Source organism: Myodes glareolus, chromosome 5 (assembly GCF_982192425.1).
Source record: "Myodes glareolus chromosome 5, mMyoGla1.1, whole genome shotgun sequence".
NCBI lineage: Eukaryota > Metazoa > Chordata > Mammalia > Rodentia > Cricetidae > Myodes > Myodes glareolus.
Genome location: NC_142030.1, coordinates 90,257,443 through 90,264,913, shown reverse-complemented (window position 1 = coordinate 90,264,913; position 7,471 = coordinate 90,257,443). Strand labels below are relative to the sequence as shown.

At 49.6% G+C, this 7,471-nt stretch overlaps 1 long non-coding RNA gene across 1 annotated transcript; it reads right to left on the bottom strand.

The window, feature by feature from the left end:
* Positions 1-1,440: 1,440 nt before the first annotated feature.
* On the bottom strand, positions 1,441-4,516 carry LOC125398168 (uncharacterized). The gene is made up of 3 exons (XR_007231312.3): positions 4,139-4,516; positions 2,858-2,970; positions 1,441-2,018 (listed from the first exon to the last, which is right to left on the bottom strand). It is a non-coding gene; the product is annotated as an uncharacterized LOC125398168 (long non-coding RNA).
* Positions 4,517-7,471: the final 2,955 nt, after the last annotated feature.

Below are 7,471 nucleotides of genomic sequence, written 5' to 3'. Positions count from 1 at the left end.
AAACGTCTAGTTCACCTGGCTCCTTGGTGCCTTGCTAAGTTCCACAGTCACACCCAAGCACCTCATAAAACCAGACATAGTAGCTCGCCCTTGAGATCCTACTACTGAGAGGTGGAGGCAGGAGAGTCAGGAGTCCAAGGTCCTTCTCTGCTATCTAGCAAGTTCCAGGCAAGTCTAGAATAAATGAAACCTTCAAAAATATTCTTTAAAAAGTATCTCAGGCTGGGGATATAAATCAGGCTTGGGATATAGCTTAGCGGTTAGAGAGCGTGTCTAACATGCACGAGGCCTGAGATTTCATTCCCAGGACTGGAAACAAAAAAACAAAACAAAACCTTTCAATTATTTTTTCTCCATAGTGGAAAACTTAGAGTGATCAACAACTGTAAACAGAATCCCAGTTTGCACCACACCCTGAGCTCATCAGGGTCAGAAATCAAGTCTTTGGAACTCAGCACAACACTCCATACGTGTTAAATGTGCTGGAGCTGAAGATTCCATTCCTGGCCCAACAAATGCTACATGTGTGAGCGAAGGGGTGAACGTATATTGTGAAGAACTGCGTATTTGTCATCGATTAAACCCACTTTTAAAAAGTCAGCTTCTCTTGGCTTGGATGAATTGAAGTTCACATGAGTCATACAGAAGTCTCTGGAGGGCTTTGGGGGTCAAAAATTAAGGAGCTTTTTTTTTTTTTTTTTTTTTTTTTTGGCCATCTGGCCACCAGCTTACCCTGAATTCTCCCTTTCTGGATGACAGTTCACCTAACTGTAGAACTCTAAGTGGCCCCAGTGTCGGACTACCAGGTTCCTTGGCGGTGTGAGCACGCTACTCCCAGTCTTGATAATTTAATATCCATGTGTAGCTGCTTATTTTCCAGACTCCTAATCAGACACTCTTCCACCTCAACCTGCCTTCTGAATGTGCTATTACCCCAGCGTCATTGTTTCCCGCCCTGCCTCAGCTAAGGTTTCTATTGCTGTGATGAAACACCGCGGCCAAGAGTTCCTTGGGGAGGATTTCATCTCTTCACTTGCAGTCTAAGAAGTCAGTCCAAGAACTTGTGGCAGGAACCTGGAGGCAGGAACGGAAGCAGAGACCACACAGAGACCACAACTGTATTGCTTTTTAAGGCCTCACCCACCAGAACCACCCAGCCAGGAATGGCATTGCCCACTGTGATTTGGGCCCACTCACATCAATCATTAATTAAGAAAATGCCCCACGGGCTTACCCATAGGCCAATATAATAGGAGCATTTTCTCAACTGAGATTCTTTCTTCCCAAATGGCACTAGCCTGTGTTAAGTTGCCTTTAAAACTAGCCGGTACCATTGACCCCCTTGTCGACTTGACACACAAACACGTCTCTGGTAAGCCATAGCCTTTCCTTTTGTGTTGACTCTTAAGATCACATACTCATACTAGCATCACAATATAATACATTTCAACCTTAAGATCTATTCATTTATTTTATTGTATGTGTGTGGTGGAGTGTGTGTATGCGCAACATTGTGTTCAGAGGTCCCTGGAGGTCAGAAGAGGGCATCTGAGGCCCAGGAACTGGAGTTACCAGCAGCTGCAGGTGCTGGGATGCTCTGTGAGCACAGCAGGTGTGCTTAAACTGCTGAGCCATCTCTCCAGCCCCCCATTCCAACTTCTGAAAGTCTCATCGTCTTTAAAAATTCAAGCTTTAAAAGTTCTATCTCTTTAAAACACCCGAAGTCTCTTTGAAAGTTCAAAAGCCTCTCTAAACTAGCCATAACATAGTCACCACTAACTCAAAGTGAAACCTTTGCTTTGCTACGACAGATGAAGGCGGTCAGCTGGGGATGGTTAAGACGAGGCCAGCATCACCGAGGTGAGATCCGGGCTTCATCGCATGCTGGCAGCTGAACTTGGTAAAGTTTAAGAGTCATCCAGGGGGCGCTGGTTTCGCAGGCACGAGGGTCATGGAGAGCAGCTGAGGCCTGGCACTACACAACTGGGCTGGAATCCCAGGGGAGAGCCTAGGAGAGGCTGTTGGTGGAGACGAAGTCCAGTTATAGAGGAGACCCAGGCATATCGGAGATGCCAGTACTGTGGCTGGAGCAGGCCTGAGCCTACAAGACAAGCTGTGTGCTCTGTGATATGGTTGCTGCCGAGACCCTGTGGAGCTCGGAGGATCATGAATGGGTCCCAGACACCTAGCACGGAACTTTTTACAGAATTGTTGAATTTTGGTTTTGCTGGTTTTTCAGCCCCAGCTGACCAGAACCACCAAATCTTAGTTCAAAATATCACTCCAACAGCCCCCACAGAGTTTTTCCTTGGAGACTTCACAAGCCAGGTCTCCATCATCCACACGCTCTCGGTGTTATCTGACTCACAGGCTCTAAGTGGTCCTTGCCTTAGGTATGTGTCCTACTGTACCTTCTAGCCGGATGTGACCTGACCTGTCTTCTCTTGTTTGATGTACATGTTCCCAGAGAGGACGCTCCGCCTCCCTTACTTCTTGTTACATGTTTTATAACACTCCCTAACACAGAGTGGTGAGCATGTGTTAGTTCATCCTCACAGAATCCTGAACCCAACCTCATTTTGAGACAGAGCCTTGCTCTATATCCCAGGCTGTTCTGGAATTCTGGATCCCCTGCCTCCGCCTCCTGTGGAGCTGGGATTACAGGCCTGTGCCATCCACCACACCCAGTATACTTCATCTCTAAGGAAGCCTCCTCCTTCTCTATGGCCCAAGGGAGGCTGGGAATTGTGGAGTCTTGCCCACACCCCCACAGAGTGCAACCGTGGATGAGGCTGGCTAGGGGGAATCCTCCAGCCTCTGATGTCAGAGAGGGTTGCTGGGGCAATCACATACCTACCCAGAACTGACCAATCTGCTTGGAGAGTTGCTACATTCGTGGACAGAGAGAAGTTTTCTTCAGAGTCCGGAAGCTATAAGGATGTTCCAGCCAGGGAGCTCCTCTGTCCACCTCTATGTGGAGGAAGGGCCATATAATGGAAAAGAATAAAACCCAATCTTAAACAGTACAGGGATAGAAAGAATCATAGTTGACACGTTGAGGTGCTGACTTTGAGCTAGACCCTGTTAGGAACACCTTGTGCGGAGAATCTCCTTTACTCCCCACGAGGGCCCTCTGAGGTGAGCTGATTGCCACAGCCTTCTCTCAAAGGCTGAGAACACCGAGGTTCTGCCTAGCATGCATGAATCCCTGAATCCTATGCCCAGTATTGCACGGAACAGTCGTAGGAGAGACAGTTGTCAGGTGAGAATGTGAGATTTCTCCCCAAATTACAAGGTGAGACATGGCCCCCCCGGGCCCCCAGGAATGAACCCCAAGGCTGCTGTATGTGTCTGAGAGAAGTGCTGGCTCCACGCAGGAGAGTAAAGAGTTAAGCAATGGGCTTAACACCACCCACCTAAGTAGGCTGCTGGAGCCAAGATTTGAACTCAGGCTGTGGAATTCCAAAGCTGTCAAGCTATGCCGCCTTATAAGCCAAGACGAACGTTAAGGGAGCTGAAGGATTTACTCATTTTTGAGCAAGTGTGAGAACAGACAGCTTGGTAGGAGGGCCTGACTCTAGCTAAGCCTGGAGTCAGCTGACTGGCGCGCTTTCTAGTTAAGGAAGCCAATGCACTCCCTGTTTTGCTTAAAATAGTCTATACACCAGGCATTTGCAACCTTCTGAATTTGTTGCGGACCGAGAGAGGGAACCTTCTAACTCCTGTTCGCATCCGGGCACTGCTCTCTACACACTTGGGCCAGTCACTTGACCGCGCAGATCCCTGCAGGTGAATGACAGTTTCTCGAGGCAGCCGTGACTGGAGATGAGATTACGTGTAAACGCACTTAACACTTTGCTAATACAATTTAAGTCGTCAGTAATTGGTGGAACGCTTCCTTCCCTCTCCCCATTAGGAGTAGGTGCTCAATAGCATTTGTTGAATTGAATTAGGTCCTCCAGAGGCTGCAGGACGCTGCCCGAGTTTGAAAGCAGCAGGAGCAGCTGCTTTCACCAATCAGGAGGCTTCTCAGCCTGAGTGGCGCCTAAGGGCTCTATTTGGCTGTTTAAAAAAAAAAAAAGAAAAAAAAAAAGAAAAAAAAAAAAGAAAGAAAGAAAAGAAAAAAAGTCCGCCTTACCCTTCTGTTCCCCTGGTAGCCTCCTTCTCCCAGGCTTTCAGTCTCTCAGACTTTCAGACAGAAGAACAAAACAAAACAGTGTTTGCGCTGGAACCTCAGAGGTGGTCTGGCCCCTCCCATCTCTCTGGTCTCCACCCACTTAGCCCGTCCTTCTAGGTTTTTCTCTCTCTCTGCTCCTGTCCATGCCCTTGCTTGCATGCTTCCCTTTTCTGGGTGCTTGCAACAGCCTTATCACTGGCCTCCAGCCTGCCAACCCTACGACTAAGAGCCAGAGACACCATGCTCAAAAGGACCAAACCCCTATTAGCTTAAAACTGCTGCCTGCAGGATGATGTCAGGCCCAGGATGGGTGCACATGGTCCCCGTAGCCTGGGTGGCCAGGCTTGGCTCTGCCATGCTATTTCAAGCCTCCATGCTTACTCATGCCTTTCCCTCAGCCTGCACACCCAGGACACCTACTCCCCCACCCTCTACTAGTCTTACTCATTCTTCAAGAGCGGCTTCTCTTCTTCTTCTTCTTCTTCTTCTTCTTCTTCTTCTTCTTCTTCTTCTTCTTCTTCTTCTTCTTCTTCTTCTTCTTCTTCTTCCTCCTCCTCCTCCTCCTCCTCCTCCTCCTCCTCTTCCTCCTCCCTCCTCCTCCTTCCTCTCCCCCTCCTTCTCCTCCTCCTCCTCTTCCTCCTCATCTTCTTCTTTTCTGGAAATACTCAAATACTCACTCAGCTCCTACACCCACTCTGAAGGTGCTTCCTAACCGTGCTCTGACAGCTCCCTGCCTTCTTCTTATTGTTTCGACCTGATCACGCTGCTGTTGTTATAAGTGCTTTAAGGCATGTGATGATGAATGAGTGCATTAATATCCCCCGGCCCTACCCTGTGCCCTGCACCCGGAACCTCCCACCTGCAGATGACTTGCTGTGAGTAGAAGGAGCAGAAAGGAAGAGGAAGAGGCTGGATTTTTAGCTTGATTTCCTTGGATGTGTTGTACTGTGTGCCCCACCCGCTCCATGTTCTCACTGCAAACACAGCAGGTTTAGGGATTAATTTCCGAGGACTCCGAGAGCCCTTTCTCACCTTGTAAAGTTGAGAGGGGTTTTGTTTCCTCCCTTAACAAGCTGGGAAACTTCATCAGTGGGAGAAAAGATGCCCTTTCAGGGATGCCCTGGGGCTGTTCAATTGCTCAGATGACCATATGGCCCTTCTTCCAGCTTTGGGCGCCGCACAGTTGAGAGGAGAACCTCTGACCACCTGAAAGCAGCCCCTATTTCATTCGGAGCGAGGATGAAGTTATTTCCTTACAGTTAAATATAGACTGTGGGTCTGTGCTGATGCATGCTTAGGCAAATGCATGCAAACCCCTAGACTAGGGGATCCCTATCTTCTGAGTCACTCAGCCAGAAGTTCTCTCCTGCTGGGACCTCCAGCTGACCTAACACTGACCCGGCTGCCTCTGCAGCAAGAGCAGAGGGCACAAGCTAAAATTAGTGCAGTGCAGTGGGACTTAGAGGTGAGCTGCTCAGGACCTTTGTGGGAGGTCATACATAACAAGCACTGTGGAATTTTGTCATTCCTTTATGATTCTCTCCCCTCCCCCCATCTTGAACCTTTCTGCCTGGATTTCGGAGTCACCTCTGATCTAACGCTGAGATCCTGGCTCTATCTGCTGTCCCTTAAGCCTTCCACCAAGTCAAACTAAACCTGGCAGGTGTCCTGGCCTTCGGGACTACCCCTCGTCCTCCGACCTCCCCCACTTTCCTCCATCCCCTCCCCTCTGTTTTCTCCTTTTTTCCTGCTGGAAATTTGGCCTCTACCTGCTGCCTTGTGACTGGAAAAAGCGGTGTCAGTTCCTCAAAGCAGAACAAGGCTGCTACTTAGCGTCCTTGATCTATGGGTTACTGGGAAGGCCCAGGATCACCCAGCCCTGTCTGGTCCCAGCCAGAAGTGGGGGTGGAGTTCTTCAGTAAGCTTAAGGTCTGCCTGGGGCAGAGATCTTCATCAAATGATGGGGAGAGACTGGGCCAGGAAGGAGGGGTGGCTTTGGAAGGGAGTGAGTGGAGGTGGCATGGTTGCTGTCCCAGATGGGCCAAGCTGGAAAGGCAGGCCAAAGAGAAGTGACTTATTCTGTCAGACCAGCTGCCTCCTGGCTGATGCCGAGACCAAGCGCACTGTCCCCCTTGTGTTGCTTGGGGGTTCTTTGGGCAGAGGGGTGAAAGAAACAGGGGCATGAACAGCTGGGGTCAGTTGGTAGAGTCCATTGATCACAGAGTAGAGTCCAAACAGACTGTCTTTTTCCAAAGCAAGTCCAGGTTAAAGTCGAGAGGACTTGGATTCTCCAGAGATGTACCAGGGACAGGGGTCTGGACTAGAAGTTGCTCATGGAGGGGATGGTAAGAAGGAAGCTGGACAGAAGTCAACTGAACTGGGGACCCGGAGGGTGGCAGGAAGAAGGAAGGGTGCTCCGAAGGTCAGCATGGAAAGCTGTGTCAAAACTAGGCATGGTGGTATACACCTGTAACCCCAGAATGCAGGAGGCTGAAGCAGGAGGATTGCCAAGGTTCAAGGTCAGTTTAGGCTACAGTGTGAGACCCTGTCTCAAGGGGGGAAAAGAAAGCTGAATCAAGAACACACTACAAGAAGAACACTTAGAATTCGCCCTCCCCGCCCCATGGTGCTGGGAATCCAACCCAGACCCTTGTACATACTAGGCAAGCACTCTACCACTGAGCAGTACCCCAGCCCAATTCTTCTTTCTCCAGCCATGAAACAGAATCTTAAGGAGGCGCCTAACCCCTTAGCCCAACACTATTTCTGGTTTCCTGTGCAAAACTTTGACCTGCTCTAGCTGATGGAAATGAGGGGATGGAGGAGATGTCCCCTTCTGGGTAGTCTCCTCAAGAGAAAGACATACGCTTGATGGCGGGAGCTGGAGCAGGCATCAGAAGTCTCAAGACAGAGTCCACATATGAGGATGGCAGACAGACAAAATTGGATGGTCTTGGACCACTGACCCTGTGGAGTTGCTTACACCGAGACCGTGGTTGAGGGAGGGCGTGCCTCTGCCTTGTTTCAGCCACTGATACTGTAACCTTTGGTGCAGCAGCTGGATGCCTATCTCGCTTCGTTTATTTGCTTGTTTTCGAGACAGGGTCTTAGTATGTGGCCCAGAGTGGCTTCCCAGTTGAGATCCTCCTGCCTCAGCCTCTGGAGCGCCAGGATAAGAGGTGTGCTCCATCCCTGGAATATATGCCTTGCTGAGCAAATAGCACAGTTGATAGGAACAGAGCTCCACGCCACCTCAGTGTTCCTAATGCTTCATGTGTAGCTTTGGGTTGGTGA